Raw genomic sequence first — 20115 nt, forward strand, 5'->3', positions numbered from 1 at the left:
TCCCCTGGAGCCTCCAGAAGGAAGGCACCCTCGCCGGCACCTTGATTTCAGCTTCACTGAGACTCGTGGGACTTCTAACCTAGGGAATTATAGGTAAATCATTGGCATTGTTTTATGCTACTAAGCTTGAGGTATTTTGTTACAGCAGCCCTAGAAAATGGATACAGGTATGATTACAAATGAGAGAACTGAGCAGAGAAAGGTAGAGACTTTTTCTAAGTCATAAATCTCAGCTACTTCGGGAACTTTTTCTAGAGAAAGAAATTGATGTGTTGAGTGTATTTAATAATGGCTCTGAGAGATGGCCTGGAAGAGATTAGGATATTAAATAGATGGTCTTAGAAAGAAATCTTCCTCTCTTTCTGGCTAGCCAGCATTCCACCCATGGAGGGTCAAGAGTTTTAAAATCTATTATGTTCTCAGTGACCTGGTGTAATCATTACTTGTCCTGATGAGTAGGCGGTTTGCCTTTTTTTTTTTTTTTTCCCCCAAGACCAGAGAACATTTTAGTGGGAGGGTAAAAAATAAGAAGTTGGAGCAGAAACCATTTGTGTGTAATTGGAAGTAGAGACTTTGGTGTACATCCTTTTTCAGGATGATTTCCCCTGTGCCCAATTAGCACTAGGTAGGAAGGAGTAGCTTAATGCAGAGCCCACGCTGTGCCAGAAACTTCTCTTGCTGTTGTTCTCTTGTTGGGGCTGATGCACGTTGGTGAGCACATCTGAGCAAGGTTGCCGTTCATAGACACAGAATGCTGGCTGGGATCCTGGTGGGCATTCTACCTAGAGGTATTTGTGTTGGTGGCATTAAGCTATTAAGATGACAACATTTCTACCAAAATTAAGTCACTTCTATGTTGTCTGGACTCTTCTATTTATACCTCTTTAACTCAGCACGTTGTCTGTACCCTTAGCGACTCAGCTAGGATATGCTCATTGATCCCATTCCAGACTTGACATTTGCCTGGTGGTTCTTTTGTATCAGCTCTTGGCCTCTTCCTCATTTTGATCTTGCTAGCCCTGCCCTGTGGCTCTGACTTTGCTTCCGGTTCAGTCTGCTCCCTGGAAAGACAAGCCACTAAACCCAGGAAGGAGAAATAGCCTGTGTGGGGCCTGGTATCTCCAGGACAGCAAAGGGGCCAGAGCCCAGCCTCCTGGACTCCCTCCCTTGCCCCTAAACCACATTCTCCTCCAGCCAGTCTGTGTGGGGACATCACTGCTGGACTGGACATGGCTTATGCCTTCCAGTCTCCAAGCCAGCCTCATAGTTCTTTGGGGGAAACTAATCATGAATTTCTGTTTTCTCTATGCTAAATGCTGACAGCAGAGAAGAAGCTGAGACGCCTGGGAGATGGTGACGTCTGGCAGGTGGAATAAAATGGATCAAGGGAGACCCAAGGCCAGACAGTGACTGAGGGCACCTGGCCACCTGGTACCCAATGTCCAGTTCCGGTGGCTCCCTGATCACACAAATAGCCCGCAGCTGAGTGGATCTTATTGTACCAAAACGGATGTGAATTACCTATGTTCTGTGGGTTTCTGGCCAATCCATGTGCTTGAGAGAGGTTTCTCACATCTTGCTCAGGATAGTTGAGCCCAGGCCCATGGACCAGCCTGGCATCTTTACTGTTCTGTGCTCACGGATGGTTTTCTTTCTGAGCAGAGGCAAGCATGCAGAAGTTTCTCAGGCCATTTGCATTCAACACCTGCTGGAGGCTATGGAAATAAAATGATGTATACATGATAGATAATAATAAGAGATGTAACACTTGTCATTTGCTAACAGTGCTATTCATTATTCTTTGCAGCAGTGGGATGTGATAGACTCATGTTATCTTCTTCCTGAGGAGGAAAGACACGCGCACGGGGTGTGGGAATCACATTTCGTGTCTTTGCTCCCTGCTCGGGACGTGAAGTTCCAGAACCCCTCAGACGCTGCCTGGAGAGGTGGCCTGGCCTCTCCTCTAGGTTGGCTGAAAAGATCTGAAGTCCCAGTCCTGGCAGAGCCTGGCCAGGCCCTCAGGCTTCGATCGACCTGGTCCCCTGAGTTGTGGCCGAAGCATGTTGCCCAAACACGGCATCCCAGGATGTCCTGCCCTGTGGATGCTCGTGGGGTAGTTAAGGAGGTCTTGGCGAGAGGAGTGCTCTTCCGGTCGTCACCAATCACTAAGTTTCATACTTCTGACATTGTGCATTCCCTACTGTGACTATGTGTAGTGTTAGGGAACTCAGGGCTTGAGATAGCTCAGACAGCCCAGGCACTTCTTGATACGGAGCTGGAATGGGTCTCTGGCCCCATGTTTATTCCCTGCAGCCAGAGAGAAGGATCCTTATCTTCTTCCTTCGTGACATGTCTTGGACAGTTGGAGGCACCCCCTTAATTAACTCTCTAACCGTTCTTCCTCGGACACACCCATGTCTGAATCCCAACATATTCCTTTTTGCCCTCCTGAATAGGATCCATTTCGTCTGTAATCTCTCTTAAAGTGGAATTCCCAGCCCAGCATCACCCAGCTTCTTCCAGATCTTTTTCTAGGAGTAGCCGTGGGGCAGGTAGAAAAATGGTCTGTATCAGGGTTTGGCAAACTTTCTAACTAAAGGGCCAATTAGTAAATCATTTGGCTTTACAGGTCAAATTTACAGGCTTTGACAGGTCATTGTTGCATCCTTTCCAGTAGCTTTCTGGTGTAGCACAAAGGCAGCCACAGACTGTATGTAAACAAGTGAGTGTGGCTGTATTTCAATCAGTCTTGATTCATGGATGCTCTAATTTGAATTTCATGTAACTTTCATGCGTCACAAAATACTCTTCTTTTGACTTTTTTTTTCCATCTTCTTAAAAAAAATGTAAAGACTGCTCTTAGCTCATCTGTCATACAGAAACAGGTGGTAGGTTAGATTTGGGTGGTGGGCTGCATTTTGCTGACCTCTAGTCTGTGTTCTGTCAGTAAGGTCCCTCAGTCGAAACAAAGACAGTTGCTTTCACCCAAGCCTGAAGTAACACCCCTGCTGAAGGAGGAAAACATGGCCCTCTGCCGAAGAGGAGAAGGGGGAAGTCAGAGGGCCAGTTAATGTAGTCTTTACAACTTTAGTATGAATTAGCTCTAATGACTTCCTTTTGTAAAAAACACTTGCCAGTTTCTCAAACATGAATTATTTGATTCTGTCCTCAGAGCACCTGTGAAATGGATACTTTCATATCTACCTTCATGGTTGAGGAGAAAGTCCCTTGAAGCTTAAGTGACTATCTTGGGCTCCACAGTTCAGAGAGATCTGAGGCTCTATTCACGTTCTCTTCCTACCCGTGTTAGAGTATAACAGACCATTCCTTGGGCACCTGCTTGTGCCTGGAACACTGCCAGAGAAGGAAATATGGATGGGTAAGGTACAGCCCCAGACGAGAGAGCGCAGAGCCTCATGGGCTCTGGTGACAGATATTCTAACCACTCCTTGGTTAGAATCTCCTGGAAGCTCAGAAAAGGGGACCCTCCCCTAGCCCAGCTGTGGACTGGAGCACTTCTCGAGGGCCATTTTGCTCTGACAGAGGACATGGGGTGGGCAGGCTTGCGATTCTGGTGTCTGGAAATGATGACATTAGAATGGAGGTCTTGGGGGGGATGGAAAGTGAGCGCCTTTCCCCGCCTCATGAGCTTGCCTGTGGCAGCCCCGTTGTCAAGCAAGAGTTCTCTCGACCAAACCTGTTTTCTTCACATATAACTGGTGGGTGTTAAAGAGGGCGGTGCGGGACCTTCTGAAACTGATGAGTTCCTGGAACGGAGGCTTCAGGGTGCACTCAGCCCCCCAGGCTCAGGCGGGGAAGGCCCTCGAGAGTGAGCTCCTTCGGTTCTCCCTCAGTTATAAAGAAGATCCGCGTAGTTGGGATGGAGGGGAGCATGCTGGCTGCTTGTTATTTCTGGGACCCCTTGCATGAAATACAGACTCCCTAGCATCACCTGTCAGATCTGGCAGTTTTTGTTTCATTAAAAATAAAACAGAAAGCCCTCTAAGCAGTGGCATTAAAGAACATCTGGAAAATAACCCTCTGCTTTCCCAGGGAAGATGTCAGTACGTCCAAGGCAGGACTGATGAAAGAATTTTTGAAGCAGTCAAGAAAAGAAAATGGCTCAGGCTTCAGGGACGTTGGCATAAGAAGTGAGGGGAGGGGGAAAAAAAAACTGACCTAGAAAACATGTCTGTCTTCGAAAACAGTAGTTCTGGTGGCTGACTCTTACTAGCTGATCTTGCTTAATATGTTTTGGTCCAAGATGGCTGTCCAAGCAGACAGTAACAGATACTTTTCCATTGTGAGCCAGTTAACAAGTAATTAAGCCTCCTTGGCATGAACATCAGTGGCCATCGGTATCGTGGGGGGTTCAGAAGAAGCAGACGCCCCCCCACCCATGGCTCATTGAACTTACTTCCAGCAGAGGAAATGGGCGAGTTAAGTCCTACGTCAGACAATGGAAAGCTAACAAAGGATTGGGCCGAGGTGGAGATTCCAGATGCTGTAGGAAAAGGGAAGGGTCGTGGTAGGCTAGAGTTGTTAGCAGAGGCCTTTGAGGAGAACGTGGGACCTGATAGAATTTATATCAGTGGAGAAAATCAAAAGGACATTTAAGGAAGAGAAAACAGTGCACCAAGATACTCTCTTCTCCTTGCCTACCACATTCCCTACCCATGACCTTGCCTCATCATTCCTTGAAAAGACTGAGTCCATTCAATCTGAGTTCATCTTTCCCCTCCCGGACTTTAGAACCTTCTGGCATCTGTATCCACCTCTCTCCCTCTTGTAACAAAGGAGGATTCAGGCCCCTGCTGGTCTAAAGCCGGTTCCTCCCCGTCTTGGGGATCTCATCCCCTCTTGCTCTACTCATCCATGTTGTCCTTCCAAAGCCAGCTCACCTCCCCTGGGCACCCAAGTCCTCTTTCACTGCGATAGAACATTTTCCCGTTAGTATATAAATATATCTGGCATCACCTATGTTAAAAATAACCCCATCTGACTACACATTCCGCCTTGCGTCAGTCAGCTCTGTCCTCCATAGTCCTGGGCAACAGATACCCGCAGCATCACGGGGGCGGACAAGAAGGATGTGTGTCCTTGCTCCTCGGCCCGTGGGCTGGCTAGGGCTCCACAGATCTAGGCTGGGCTCCCAAGCTGTGGGTTGTCTGTCTAGTCTATGCCACAGGTCATCCATCCTCCCTCGTCCAGAGGCTGCCCAGAGTATGTGCTTCTTGTGGAGGAGGACAAGAGAGAGACAAGAGAGCAAGCCCAAGCAAGCAAGCACATCTTAAGCCCTTGTTGAGGGCATATCTGCACCTCTCATGGGCCAAGTCACGTCGGGTGTCCAAGCCCAGCATCAGTGGCCTGGGGATTACACTCCCAGTGGAGACCGAGAGAGGGAGCGAATGCTTGCTGAACAGAATAGACCATGTTCTTTCTTCTTCACTGTCTTTGTTCTGGTTCTCTGGATAGCCAAACCTTTGGAAGGGGTTGCCTACTTACGATGTCCTCAGTTCCTCCTGTCCCTTTTTCTCTTCCTCTCACTCCACTGGTTCTGCCACAGCGACCCCTCCTGGGCCCATCCTGTCCAGGCCAGCAACACTGTCCCTACTGTCAAGGCCAATGCATGTGTTTCCATCCTTGTCTTATTTCCTCCACCTAGTGGGTCCCTCCCTCTTTCTCTTTCTCTGGAGCAGCTCCTGGTTTTCCTCCTCTCTCCCTGACGCCTTGTCGGCCCCCAGCTCCGTGGTCGCATTTCTAATAAGTTGGTCTGGAGCTCCTCTTCTCTTCTCTGCTTTCTCTAAACCCCATCACTGTTCACAGACTTTGAACACAGTCTCTCTGTTGGTGACTCCTTAATGTATGTTTGTAATTCAGGAATCTGATTTCTAGCCTTTTCCCGAATTCACCCATTGTGACGTTTGACATGTGGATGTCACAGTCACTCCCAAACTTAACACTTCCACATGGAATTGTTCCTTCTTCTATAATTTGCCACTCAGTGTCCTCACCCTCAGCTACACAGACCACGATGGCACCTGCCTCAGAACCTTCGTGAAGACTGTTTTTTAAGCCTGAAATGCCTTTTCCTCTTCTCTGGATCCGTGCTCTCCCTCTCGTGACTGGTGTCTGGTCCTCATCCGGGTCCTGAAGACACCTGTCATTACCCCAGAGAAGCCTTCCTTCTCCCTTCAGCCCCCCACCATGCTGCCTCATTTTTGTAGGTGTTTTCCTAGTTAGCATCATGGGTCATTCTTTTTTTTTTTTTTTTATGTTTTCTGACTCTCTTTGAAGGATGTGCACTTCTTACTTAGCAGACAGTCAGTAAATATTGGTTGAATTAGTGAGTTTGAAAGGCCCTTGGAGAGTGTCGAGCTCCCTGTCTGCCAGGCTGCAGGCTGTGGGCCCCCAGAGGGCTCTGGAAATGTGACCCCGGGTCCGAGGACCCACATAGAACACCCGTCACTGCTTTGCTGTTGGATCACAAGTAATAAATCTTCCTCAGAGGTGGATTATTGTTTTTTAAATGATGGCATTGTAACGAATAACGTACAAATTCATTTGAAGGTATTTCTAAATTCATAGGGCTATTTTATCTCACCTGTGAACATAATTTGTATAACTTCTATCTTTATAGCTCATAACCACAGCTGCAGAAGGAGGAAGGTACTTGCTCAAGGTCACATTCTTCTGCAGTAGAAAGGCCTGGAGGGGGTTGAAAAGGAAAGGTCAAGGGACTGGGGAGCTGTAGAGCCTGTTGATTAAGAGCGAGGCCGTGAGGCAGACACTCTGAAGGTACCTGGGCGAGCGGGGCGGTCCCCTGCCCATGGGCCTGAGCTGATGTGTGTGATTGAAAGGAAGGGCCCAGGTAGGCGGTAGCAGGTGTCCAGGTCAAAGAGATAGTGACTCCATGTTCCTGAAAAGCAAGGTTAGCCTGGGATAGAGTGTGGTCCCAGTGCACTGAAGGCCTGACAGCCAGAGTAGCCTGTGGTGGTGGCAAAGCCGATGTCACCTGTGGGCGAGAACTGAGCACGTCTGTGAGAAGAGCCTCTGGAATCAGGAGAGAGCTGAGGGGTCACGGTCATGCATGGAGTGGGGAGGGCGTGGCTGCTCACAAGCATAGAGTAAGGCAGAGGGGAGTGTTGGCGTGACCCGGGGGGAGGTCTGGCAGAGGTGGCAGCGTCTTGTGCGGGATTTGAGATTCCCCTGGTGAGCACAGGGGTGCCCAGGCCAGGGTGTGGAAGAGACTGAGTTTCTGGCCTCGCTCTCTGTGCCTCCGGCTCCATCCCTGTTGCTGTCCCGTGGGTAAGGCTCCCTCGTTGTCTTTTGGCTCAGATTTGAACTCATCTGTGGTTATACCCAGGGACATCTTTTTTTTTTTTTTTAAAGATTCTATTTATTTATTTGACATAGAGAGATCACAACTAGGCAGAGAGGCAGACAGAGAGAGGAGGAAGCAGGTTCCCCACTGAGCAGAGAGCCCCATGTGGGGCTCGATCCCAGGACCCTGAGATCATGACCCGAGCTGAAGGCAGAGGCTTAACCCACTGGTCCACCCATGTGTCCAGGGGTATCTTTTTGAAGCACTGGCTCCATCCTTTCTCTAGAAGTCTCTGTCTTGCTCCTGGACCACTTCTCTGGATGCCTGAAAGATGGGGAATGAGGAGTGGAGACTCTGAGTTCGGCTTCTCGCCAGAAAAGTCAGTCTGGTCTGGTTAAATGCCATCAGCGGGGGCGCGGGCTCTCTTCTGTCTGTCTTGTGGGCCTGGCACCCTCGCTTGTTAGCAGATGTCTGCTTGAAGTGACATCCCCCGCGTGTGGAGGGCTGCACTGTACCCCCTGCAGGGCGGAGTGTGACACACGCACTGTCTTGACCGCTCCCACTGGTGATGACTGAGCCGGCTCGGAGAGACAAGGCTGAGGTGAAGCAAGGTTAAGTGACTTGCTTCAGGCACTAAGTTATCAAGCAGCAGAGCCATTATCCCGGTCCACACGCATGCTGCTTCTCTGCCGCCACCTGAGCCCTGTCCCCAAGGACGTCACCAGCCCCACGTCCATGACCCAGGCATGCTGAGCTTTGGCTCAGAATGTCGAAGCCATTCATAAACGTGGAGGAGCTGGTCATGTCCTCTGCAGGGCTTCCAGTGCCACACTGGATGGCTGGCCCCGAGGTTTCTGCTTTCTTGCATCAGCCATGTTAGTTCAGTGCAAGCTCCAGTCCCCAGTCCCCGTCCAGAGCCACACCTTCAGGGTTCCAGAATCGACTGTTTGAGCTTCAGCCAACACACCGAACCACCTGATAGCTTCCTTGTCCCAAACAGCTCTCCTCTGTTAGCCTTGTCTTCCACTTTTCTGAGACTCTCTCACCAAAAAAAAAAAAAAAAGGAGAAAGGATAGTAATGCAAATTTTGGAATTCTGTGTTGAGGACTGAGGACAAGGGTGAGCTGAGGCTGAATTGGAGGTTTGGAACCCAGTGCGCTTTCCCCTCTGCTCTGTGCTGCATGCCATCAGCCTGGAGAAATGGTGTGCCTCAGTCCATCCCCAAGCCCCTCGGGGAGCTAAGGGGGTCCCTGGCTGCTTCCCAGGAATCAGCCTGTCACCAGGATTTTCCAGGCCTTTCGTGCTCTCCCTGTCTGAAGGGTCACACAGCAGCAAGAGAGGAAGCAGGCGCCTAGAGCCGGGTGACTGCCCTTCCCTTGGGTCACCCATGGAGCTTGGTGACAGGGTTGTGGGGAAGGTCTTGGCCTGCGGCTGCCTGACATGGGGGGTGCAGGGCTGCCCGCAGAACCACGGTGTCCTGAGCCTGTTCCCGGCCAGGCGCCCAGGCCTTGCCACAGACGGACAGGCAGAGGCGAACACTCGGGGAAGGGTAGGGAGACCGGCTGAAAGTCCATGATCCCAGGCCTGGCCAGTCCCCACGTCCTCACTGTCCCCTCCTGCCTCCTGTTCTGTTTTCTTTAACCAGAACCGTCAGGAGGAAATGATCAGACCGGCAGCTTGTTAACAGTCATCGATTCACTGTGTTCCCTTCACCAGGTGCTGTGAAGAAATAAGCTAGACGCGGGCCTCAAACAAGAAAACTCTGCTTGGCCCTGGAGCAGATGCGTGCCTGGCTCCCTGACTCTACTGGCCTTTGATTCCCACAGCTACAGGCTCTTGGGGTCCCCCTGCAGCTTCTGGCCCACCTCCAGGCTCTGTGATCCATCTGGGTCCTTCTCAGGGAGAGAAGGTCCCACCATCCCCATCTGCCTGGCTCTTTCTGGCTTTGGCCCTGAATGCGCCACGTCTTGGGAAACCCAAGGGCAGGCTCGACAGTCGGTTATGCTAGCAGGAACACTTGATCACTATCATTGCCAGTAATAATAGATACCGAGCACTTCCTCATGCACCAAGCTGACCTGTGCCACACGTTCTAAAGCTTTGGGAGGCCAATCCATGCTCCCTTTTAGGAAGCTGAGACAGAAGTAGCAGCTAATTTATGTGGCTAACCTACCATTTCCCTGAACCCCTAACTTGTGTGTTGAGCTTCTATCTGGTCAGGTTCCTATGGGGTCTCCCCAATCCTCTTGTTCTAAAAACTGGTCTCCTCCTAACTTCTGCCTTGTCCTGGTCTGTGGCTGTCAGCCTCTCCTCTGGCTGAGGTCCAGTGAGTGCTCCAGCCCAGTGTGACCACGGTCAGCCTTGTTCCTGACCTCCATCCCAGAATTCTGTAAGAGCCTTGAGTGTCACACGTGAATTTCAGTCCCCAGGCTTGGCCTTGACACCTGCATTCTGGATCCTGGTGGCTGTTTTCACCTGCGCCTGCTCATTGACATCTCATGTAATTTATGGAATATTGACCTGACAGTGAAAAACAGAATGGTTGTTCAGGGGCGAGGTGGTGGGGGGGTGGGGGGGGCGGTTCTAAGGCTGTGGGTGGTTTACCCTCATGGTCGCGTGGCTGACCGGGAGCTGTGCTCACTGCCGCTGCCCAGTGTCACGACAGTATCGTTCTACGTATTGCTAGCCTGAGAATAGATCAAAGTTCAAAATGTAAAGTATGCTTTATGTTGAATGTGTATCGCTTCGCACCAGGGCAAGGTCAGAGGGGTGCCAGGGAATCTGCCCTAAATCAGAGACTGTCTGTAGCTGGTGCTTGGTTGGCCTTCCTGGGATTATCTGCTCCTTGTCCTGTTGGCATAGCATGGGGAACAAGTTCTTTTCATATCAGCCTCAGCATCGCGTCACTCGGCCAGGAGACCACTGAAAATAGCCTCAGGCACTCCAGAGGCCTGTATAAATGACTTTTGGGTAGGGTGGGCTCTCGATTAAAATCGAATTGATTCAGATCATGATTTGAATCACTAGTCAGGAAGAGTCGATTAAATCAATATTTTCCCTTCAAAAATGCATTCGTTTTTGATATAATTTTAATGCATAGTCTTCACAACTCTGACAGAGATAGATGTGGTTTTCATTTTTAGAAGTTACATACCATGCATTTTTAAGCCGTGATTTATTTTGACATTTCATTGAATCAATTTTGCAGCCACTTCTGAGTCTTGAGTGATGACTTGGTTATTTTATTTACCAAAGCTAATCAAACAAATGTGTATAATTTTCCCAACAAAATAAGCATGTGCACTTTTGAATGTTTTAACTATTTTTTTGCTGTAAATGTAAAAATGTGTCTTTGCTGAGATAAATTAGACTGTTTGGGGGGGCAGATTCAACCCAAAACATTTATCTGTTTTGGAGTTAACTCAGTCTTTGCCTTTCCTTTCTGCTTATTTACATATTAGAAGAGAAAGACAAGCTTTCATGGCTCCCAGATGATTTTTATTTTTATTTTTATTTTTATTTTTCAAAGATTTTATTTACTTATTTGAGAAAGAGAGAGTACACACCAGTGTGAGGAAGGGGCAGAGGGAGAAGCAGACTCCCCGCTGAGCAAAGAGCCTGGTGTAGGGCTTGAACCCAGGATCCTGAAATCATGACCTGAGCCGAAGGCAGATGCTGAACTGACTGAGCCACCCAAGGCATCCCCCAAATGATTTTTAAATTTATAATGAATTCGTGTTCTCTGGAAGACATTCTTGGATGTGTAGAGAAGAGATAGTTATGGTCACATGAACTCGATTGATACTTCTCTTCAACATTGTTGAGAAGCGATGTGCTTGATGTTTGCGAGCCATTGGCATGGCCTTCTGGAAGCCTTACCAGTATCTTTTGTGATTGAACTTTACCCTATCTGAAACAAATTCTTTTTATGGGGATCAGTGGATTTTATTTTAAGAAAGTATTTTCACAGTAACAAATCATTTTTAGGGTACACATTTGGAATCAGACACAGTCTTAGAGAAAGCTGTCTTCAGAGAGGGCTACTTCTCTTCTGTCAGCATCAGAATGTTTGGGATGCATACGGTTTTAGAGGCCCAGATGACTTAGTTGGGTTTATGAGTTTGTCTCTGTATTTTCTGATCCTGCTTCTGGCATCATCTCTTAGAACTCGTCCGTATGCATTCTCTGCCTGCTGGAAAGGCAAGTGTCTGTTGTTACTTGAATGGATAAAGAAAATGTGACACAAATATACAATGGAACATTATTTGGACATAAAAAAGGAAATTCTGTTATTTGTGACAGTATGAATGAACCCGAAGGTCATTACACTCAGTGAAATATGCTAGACACAGAAAGAGAAATCTACGTGATCTTACTTGTGTGTGGAATCTAAATAGTCAGAGTCATAGAGGCAGAGTAGAATGGTGGCAGCCAGGGAAAGGGAAATGGGGACATACAGGCCAAGGGTACAAAGTTCCAGGTGTAAGGATGAATGAATTCTGGGCACCTAGTGTACAGTGTGATGACTGTACTTAATAATGCTTTATTTTTAATTAACTTATTATGATTATTATTTATTATGTTCAGTTAGCCAGTATATAGGCTTGGAATTTGCTGAGAGTAGACCTTAATTGTTCTCACCAGAAAAAAAAAAAAAGGGAACTATGTGATATGATGATGGTATATTATGTTAATAAAAGAAAAAAAGGACCTGTATTTTTCCAAGTTGTTTAGTTTTTTTTTTGTTTTTTAGGACTTGGAATATAAAAACATTTTGTTTACCCTTTCCATATAGTCCTAATTGAATAGAATCATATTATTTTAGAGTTGGAAAGAACGCAGTAATTTCCTAGTCCTGTCCTCAAACTAACTCTTTAATGTAAAGAGTCAGTGACTTACACAGGTGACAGGCCTGGGATGGGAAAGAAACCATGTCCTCTGAGTCTCCTGGAAGAGGGTGTTTTCTGTAATAAACCATGCCTGGACTTTGGTCATTTCCCCTCACAGTCTTCCTCTTCTGGAAAGAAATGATTCTTTAAATCTCTTCTCCATACACCAGCATCTAACTTTTATTCTTTTACAGCTGTCCTTTGCTGGACTTTGATGGTGTTGTGCATTGAGTTAACCATGGAATGGTTTCTTAGCAGGGATGCCAGATTCAGCAAATAGGACTAGAAGACACCAGTTATAGTTGAATTTCAGCTAAACAATGAATACGTTTTTAGTATAAGTATGTCCCAAATATGGCATGGGACATACTTACACTAAAAACTGAACAGGGGCACCCTGTATTTTATATTGTGATCCCATTCTCCCTGTTATTCGGGGTATTGTCTTTTGTTTGGTTTCCTGTGATGTCTGTAAGGTGTCAGGTAATGTACAGAATCCACCTTCTAGGTGGCCAGACATCTTGAGTTGTACTTTCAAAATATACTCTACTCTTCTTTGTTGTTTCATTAAAACAAAACAAAACAAAACCACTTACTTTGGTCCACTCTGGTTTTGCCCCCTGTAACGTTTTCATGAATATGCACCACTGGAGCCCTTCCAGAAGGGATCCTGATGCTTGCAGAGCCCATCCCTGCCCAATGCAGCCTGCGAGGCCCCAGACTGCAAGTGGCTGGCGGGATGCGGGACTGCCAGGGGCCGGAGTGGTACCTAGAGCATACCGCCTGGGCCCCCCTGGGAGCAGCGGGAGGTTCAGTGAGACGGGGGCTGAGTGACCTGAACCTTACTGGACCCAGAACGGGAGATTGAGACCCCCGTGACGCAAGAAGCCTGCGGAAAGCTCGTGCTTACACACTCCATCAGCTGGTGGATGGGAACCTTACCGGGAAGCTGATTATTGTGAGATGCGTAGCTTTCTCACTAGAGGGGCACATCTTGTCTGTCTGTCTTCCCTCCTGAAGCTCTGGATTCAGAAAAGCTGTTTTCCCAGAGGTGTGGTCACCTTAACCATAGGTCTTGGTATGCATTTCCATTTCTTGTCTCTTTCCTTGAGTTGAAAGTGCTCTGCACCTGAGGCTTGGGCCCAGCCATCTTGCTCAGAAGCCACCCCCAGCCCCGCTGGTGTAGCTCCCCTGCTCTCCCTCCAAGGCCTGAATTTGCAGACCCACGCTCCTCTGCTCTGTGAGCTCCCTGTTCTCTCTCCAAGCCCAGTGCTCCCACATATGGATCCTGTTCTCGGCCTTGATATTATGTGCTGGTGCCCCTCCCTGCTGCTTTATCCTGATGGTCTCTCCACGTTGTCCAGCTTCTGGACCTTGGCCATGGGTGAAAAGCCTGCCATGAGTGCAGAACGTGGCCCCCAGGAGCTGGGGCCTGTGACCTCCCTGATTGGGGAGCTCTGCAGGGCTGGGCAGGGCAGGGTATGTGGGACTGATCTGAAGGGGGTCCGCCAGATCCTTCCAGGATGGCTTTGATGAGAACTTCAGACATAGGCCTTTAATTCTAAAGTCATCTAGTTGGCATTGAGGCTGGACACAATTTTCGGGGAACCTTTAAAATGATAGGGTTTCTTTACCAATCTGTGGTCCTTTAATGAGAGAAGGGCTGATTGAGCCTGGAGTTAGGCAGCAGACCCAGTGAGCTTCTGATTGATTAATGTTATCAAACCCAATTACTATTTTCAAAGCCTTGCCGAACCTCAGAACGTCATCGAGGAGGATCGTTACTGATCGAGTTTTCTCGAACGGAGCCTCAGCTTGGCTTGCCAGAGCCCGCACCTGGCATGTTCCACCTGTTGCCGCGGTTGACTGCAGCATGTAATTGGTCCTGGCCTTTGTCAAGCCTCTGCATTCCGGACCCAGCCCAGTCTCCCTGCAGCCAGGCTCCTCCACATTACCCCGCCCCTTCCCATTTCCCTTCTGGTCACTTTGGCTGGGACAGAGCAGCAGTCCTAGCTCCTTGAGGACTACCCCAGCCTCTGGGTGTGCGCTGATCTGTCCCAGACCCAGGGCCCCCATGGGCCTGGAGTGACCAAACCTGGTCGCGTTCCTTGGCCAGGGCACTGCAGCCTCTCCCTCTGGCCTGTCCCTGGACTGCGTGTGGATGGGAGGCCGTGGTGCAGCTGCCCTGCCCATTATGTGTTGAAACCCAGAGGTGAGGAAATGGAGTGAGACGTGTGTGTGTGGTGTGGGGGGGTGTGTGTGTGTGTGTGTGTGTGTGTGTGTGTGTGTGTGTATGTGTGTGTGTTTTGCCAATACTTAGGGAAAAGCCGGTTTAATTAAAGGCAGATCAGGAGGTAAATAAGGATTTCTGGGGATCGTGGAAGGGGACTTCTGGGCACCTTTGATGTCATTATTGGATGACAGAACTGTTTATTATTTTAAAGTTTATTTTACAACTTAAGCTTTCATTTGCCTTTATAGGAGGAACTCTTAGACATCAAATGAGATTAGCTGGTGTCTTTGGAGGTTTGTAACAGGAATGGAAATGAGGAAAGAAATATTTAGAGAGAAGGAAGAAGTCTATCCGGAGATCATTGAGGGGAGAAGAGGGGCAGATGTTGCAGAGGGAAGCAGATGTTAAAATGGAAAGATAGAAACCACTGGAGATGCCAAGAGCTGAGCTATGGATCAGAAGAGATGGGTGTGGATTTCGGATTTCAGAGCCTCCTTGAGGAATACAGGAGAAACTAAGTAACAGGACACCCACAGTTTGCAATTAAGATGAGGCCCTTTAAATTCAGACAGTTCTTGGGGCACCTGGGTGGCTCAGTGGGTTGTGACTGCCTTCGGCTCAGGTCACAATCTCGGCGTCCTGGGATGGGGTCCCACATCCGGCTCCTTGCTTAGCAGGGAGCCTGTTTCCTCCTCTTCCGCTCTCCCTGCTCGTGCTCTCTCTCTCTCTCTTTGTGCCAGATAAATACAGTCTTGAAATAAAATGCGGACAGTTCTTGAGGACTCAAGTTTGTGGCCGTTGTCATGTTGCTTAAACCTAAACTCTGCACCTGCTTTGACTCTCTGTAAAATGGGTCTCATAATGCCCATCCTCATCATTGCAACAGTCAAATGAGATGATGTTTGTAGTGGCTCAGCACAGTACTTGGCATATTGAAGCACGAGAAGCTGCAGTTATTGTAAGGGCCATTGCTGTAATAGCACAAATCAGAGTGATCGTTAGTGCTTTTGTCATAAGGGATACGGTGTCATTGTGCAGAATTCACATTTGCATAGGACCCCTGAAAGCTGGGTTTACATAAGTTGCTGGAGCTCAGATGGTCTAGTTATCCTCGGTGACCTGATGTCTTAGCTCACTTGGCCAGTCCCATTTATATGTGTTGTCCCAATGTCCTTGTTAGCAATGGCTCCTTTCATTCTTTTTTAAAATTTTTTTAATTTTTATTTTTTAAAGATTTTTAAAAATTTATTTATCTGACAAAGAGCAACACAGCGAAAGAGGGAATGCAAGCAGGGGGAGTGGGAGAGGGAGAAGCAGGCTTCGCGCTGAGAAGGGAGCCTGATGTGGGGCTCCATCCAAGGACCCTGGGATCATGACCTGAGCCGAAGGCAGATGCTTAATGACTGAGCCACCCAGGTGCTCCTCATTCTTTTTTTTTTTTTCCTTTTAAGATTTATTTATTTTAGAGAGAGAGCAAACGAAAGAGCGTTCAGGGACACGAGCAGGGGAGAGGCCAGAAGGGGAGGGAGGAGCAGACCCTTCCATGAGCAGGACCTGAGCTGAAGGTAGATGCTTAACTGAGTGAGCTACCCAGGCTCCCCACTTTCATTCTGAAATGTTCCAGTTGGATGACAAGTCATAGAGTTATTCTATGTATGGCTTTTACTGTCTAAATCGGTAAGACAGTATTTTTGCATTATTCATGGTTTCCTATTTTCTCAAAGAGATTTTGAGTTTCTTGAGGCCACTATATACGTGCGTGTGTGTGTGTGTTTATATACATACATACATGGATCTGTGAATGTGTACACACACATACACACGATGTCCACATCTGCATTGGTGTTTCGACAGTGCATGTCCCATAGCGGTGTTGGTGACCTCATCCTTCGGGGGTCATCTCTGCAGGACCCCCTTTTGCCCCTCTGTGGGCCTCTCACAGAGAGGGGTCATTGGAAGATGGGGGGCTGTGAGGAGAGCTGGAGAGAGGGTGTTCATAGGAACAGAGCTGGTTCTGACGCCGGAAGCCGGTTTGCTTTCTTCTCTCCTACCTCAGAGCTGCAGGCTCCTGGGCAGTCTGAACTTTCGGAGGCTCTGTTTGTTCAGAAAGAAACTGGGGGCCACAAATGAGATCCTGAAAGCTTGTTAGAAAGGCGACTTGGCATGGCCCCTGACTGGGTGCCCAGCGGACAGGAACCTTGAGCAGGGCAGATCTCTGCGGGTACGTGGGCAGCCTTGCATCCCTGCCTGTTCCTGTTCCGCTCCTTTCTCCTGTTCTTCCAGCTGACGGTTACACACCAGTTTCCAGGTCCATGGGTGACCTGAACATGCGCAAGTTCGGAAAGCTTCTGGCCAGGTAGGTGGCTGGGTCAGTTCCTTCGTGCAGTAAGTATTTACAGAAGGGGCCTGTGGGTGCTGTCCTGGGCGTGGGGAATTCTCTGGCTGATTGCTGGATGCAGTCTCTTGTCTTAACTCATAACTGCCAGAGTTTTTCATAGGGTGCATTAGGAAGGTTGCTTTCCCTAACTCATGAATGCATAGAATTTTCCAGAGTCGCAGAGCCCAGCCTCTGGGAGGAGCTTTCCTACCACAGGCTTTGAACTTCTTGCCTGCCTGGAAGTTAAATCATGTTATTCAAATGGGATATTTGTGATTCAATAATCAATTCAACAGTGAAAGGAAAAAGAGCAGCTTGCCAGTCCCGGCAGAGTAAATCCTCCCGCAAGCATATGAGGAACAGCGGCCCCTAATAGCTCTTGTAAACATGCTGTTACTCTCGGGGCTGGGCCGGGTCCAGCCGAACCTCTCCTTGCCATGTGTCTCCGTTTCCCAGAAGCCCTGTGAGAGCTTCCTGTCCATCAGGAAGCCCTTCTCAGACCTGTGTCTCCAGGCCCCAGAGATGGTTTCTGATTATTTCCAGAGCAGTCCACCGGCCTTTTTTGGATGGCGCATCTTCTGGATGGGCGAAGGGTAGAGGCTCAGAGAAGCGTGAGACACATTTGCATGTGGCAGATGTGTGGGGACCGTGGGACCCCTATTGTGTGCCAAGTCCCCGTTTTACTGTCCCGAGTGCTCACGGCAGCTGTCCCTTGTTAGCTGCATTTCTCAGGTGAAGAAGCTCAGACTTGGGGAGGTCAAGGGACTTCTCCAAGGTCATGGAGCTGAGATTTAGGTCCAGATCTGTTTCTGCTGTGTTCTCTGCTCAGCGTACGGTGACCTGAACATCTCCGTTAGACCTGTCTCCATTCGATCTCACTGTGTGTAAACCCCGACTGATTATTACTATGCGCAGAGAACTCAGGGCCCCTATAATACGCAGGAAGGCAGATAGTCTGGGGGATGGCAGAGGGCCCCAGGTGGCTATAGAAAGACATTCTATCCCAGATGCTGCTCTTCTCTTCCTTTTGAGCCTCCGGATTTGCTTTATTTTTTCATGGCAAAGGCAGTTTATCTATGATTTGTCTATCTTCTGCCTAGAATGCAGACGCCAAGAGGGCAAAGGCTTTGTCAGTTTTCTTGACCATTGCATTCCCTGTGCCTAAACTGACACCTGCATAGGGCCAGTGTGCAACAAATGTATCTATGTTTAAAGATTTGTTTATTAAAGAGAGAGAGTGAGCGGGTGCACAGGAGGGAGAGGGAGAAGGGGGAATCTCCAGCAGACTCCCCACTGAGCCCAGAGCCCGGCTCAGGGCTCCATCTCATGACCCTGAGATCATGACCTGAGCTGAAATCAAGAGTCAGATGCTGAAGTGACAGAGCCACCCAGGTGCCCCACAAATGTATTTTTCAAGTTTCATCTTGATAATGAACTTGTTTGGAGTGCATATAATATGCCAGGCACAGGGCAGAGTTATTTATGTTATCCAGATCTCCAAATCCCCATGGAGTGAGTCCTATAAATATCCCTGTTTGGCAGACAAGGACTCTGGAGCACAAAGTGGTTAAACAGCTTGCCCATGATCCTGCAGCTGCTTAGCTGGGGGGCCGGGCTGTTGACTCCGGATCAGATGCCCTCTGACGCCACCCGTGGGGGACCACGGGCTACCAGCACTGAAGCTGCTGGGGGGTGGATGTGCCCAGCAGAGGTGGTCTGACCCCCACGGTTCCTGCTGCTTCCTCTGAATGCGGGTGTTTTTCTTACGTCTTCTGTGTACCCAGCACTTAGCTTTCCAGGGCAAAAGCCAGTGTCTCATTGTGTGTTGAGAACATAGGGTTCAAATAAGACACATAGACAGTTAGCAAGCCCAGTGTGGGAAATGTGTGGTCATGGCAGGAGCACTGGGCTAGAGTCTGGTGGTTTGCGTCACCCTGTCCTGCACGTCTCTCGTGGGGTCCTGGGGTGCAGAGCTTCCCTCGTCCTCTTGCCCCACGGAGAGGGCTGAGGGGCAAGTCCCGCCATCCTGGTGCACTGAGGCGAGGGTTCCTGTAGTGGGAGCAGGTGTCCCCTGGGGTCTCCTTCAGCTCTGAGAACCTGAGTCTGTGAGTCTGTGAGTCTGTGAGTCTGTGAGTCCAATGAGGGGGAAGCAAAGGAAGGCAGAATCTCTCAGGGAACCCAGGGCAGGGGGCCGGGGACATGGGAAGGAGAAGAGAGAGAGCAGGAAGCAGGGCGCAGTGAGGACAGAGAGGGGACAGGCCAGGGGCCCAGAGGAGGGTGAGGATGGGAGAGAGAGAGGAAGGCCACAAAGGGACAAAGAAGACAGAGAAGGGGAGCAGGAAAGGAAAGTAAATGTGTATGTACTGTGTGTGTGTGTGTGTGTGTGTGTGTGTGTGTGTGTGTGTGAGAGAGAGAGAGATGGAGAGAGACACGGTGCAGGAAGGAGCCTGGAAGGAGCGGGGCGGGGGTGGGGTGGTGAGCTCCTGCCAGGCTGAGCTCACCCCCGCCCAGCATCCGCATGCCCTCTGCACAGCTCAGGTTCACGACCAGGCCTCGGCGCTTCTGTCCCGAGACGCTGGGTCTGCCCAGGTTCACCCGTTCTTCCGTGGGTCTCTCCTATCCCTCCCTTCCTGGCCCCTTCCGATTCCCTCTCCTTTATCCTACACAAGGGTGGTTCCCCCACGGCAGCCCTGGGTGTCTCCTGGTGATGTCTCCACTGGGGCTGCTGACGGGTGCCTCTAGTTTGGATCTGCGTGTTGGGGCAGCCCCTAGAACACAGCTGGCCTCCCAGAGTGTGACGGGAGGGTGCACAGCGAGCTGTTGTCACCTCGATATTCATAGTGGATTTTGAGCCAGGAGCTAGCAGTTTTCATGTTGAGGTAGGCCTTAGCAGCTTTGTTCCCTCAGAGCCCAGACACCCCCTGGGGGGCCTGAAGGGACAGCGAGAGACACAGAGTTTGGAGGTAAGAGGAAGGGAGGCCGGGGCATACCTGGTCAGGTTAGGAGAGCAGTCAGGGAAGAGCTGGGAAGCTGGTGGGCGGCAGGGAAAGGGGGTTCCTGAAACCCGGGGAGCCAGGAGACCCTGTAAGGCAGGAGGGGCCAGCTGGGGCACACAGAGTCAGAGCCTACAGAGCCTCCACCCCGAGGCCACAGTGCCACTTTGGGTTCGACTGAGTGGGCAAAGAAAGAAGCCGGAATGGCTGTGATGAGGGAGGCGCTGTCACTCGATGCCAGTTTGGGAACCAAGCTGCTCTGTCTACCCTTGGTGTCACCTCCGAGATAGCTGCCCTCA

At 49.5% G+C, this 20115-nt stretch overlaps 1 protein-coding gene across 2 annotated transcripts in view; it reads left to right on the forward strand.

Annotated features, from left to right (window-relative positions):
* GALNT14 (polypeptide N-acetylgalactosaminyltransferase 14) overlaps positions 1-20115 on the forward strand; it is a 212323-nt gene that overhangs the window by 38008 nt on the left and 154200 nt on the right. The window lies entirely within an intron of this gene.

Source organism: Mustela erminea, chromosome 7 (genome assembly GCF_009829155.1).
Source record: "Mustela erminea isolate mMusErm1 chromosome 7, mMusErm1.Pri, whole genome shotgun sequence".
Lineage (NCBI taxonomy): Eukaryota > Metazoa > Chordata > Mammalia > Carnivora > Mustelidae > Mustela > Mustela erminea.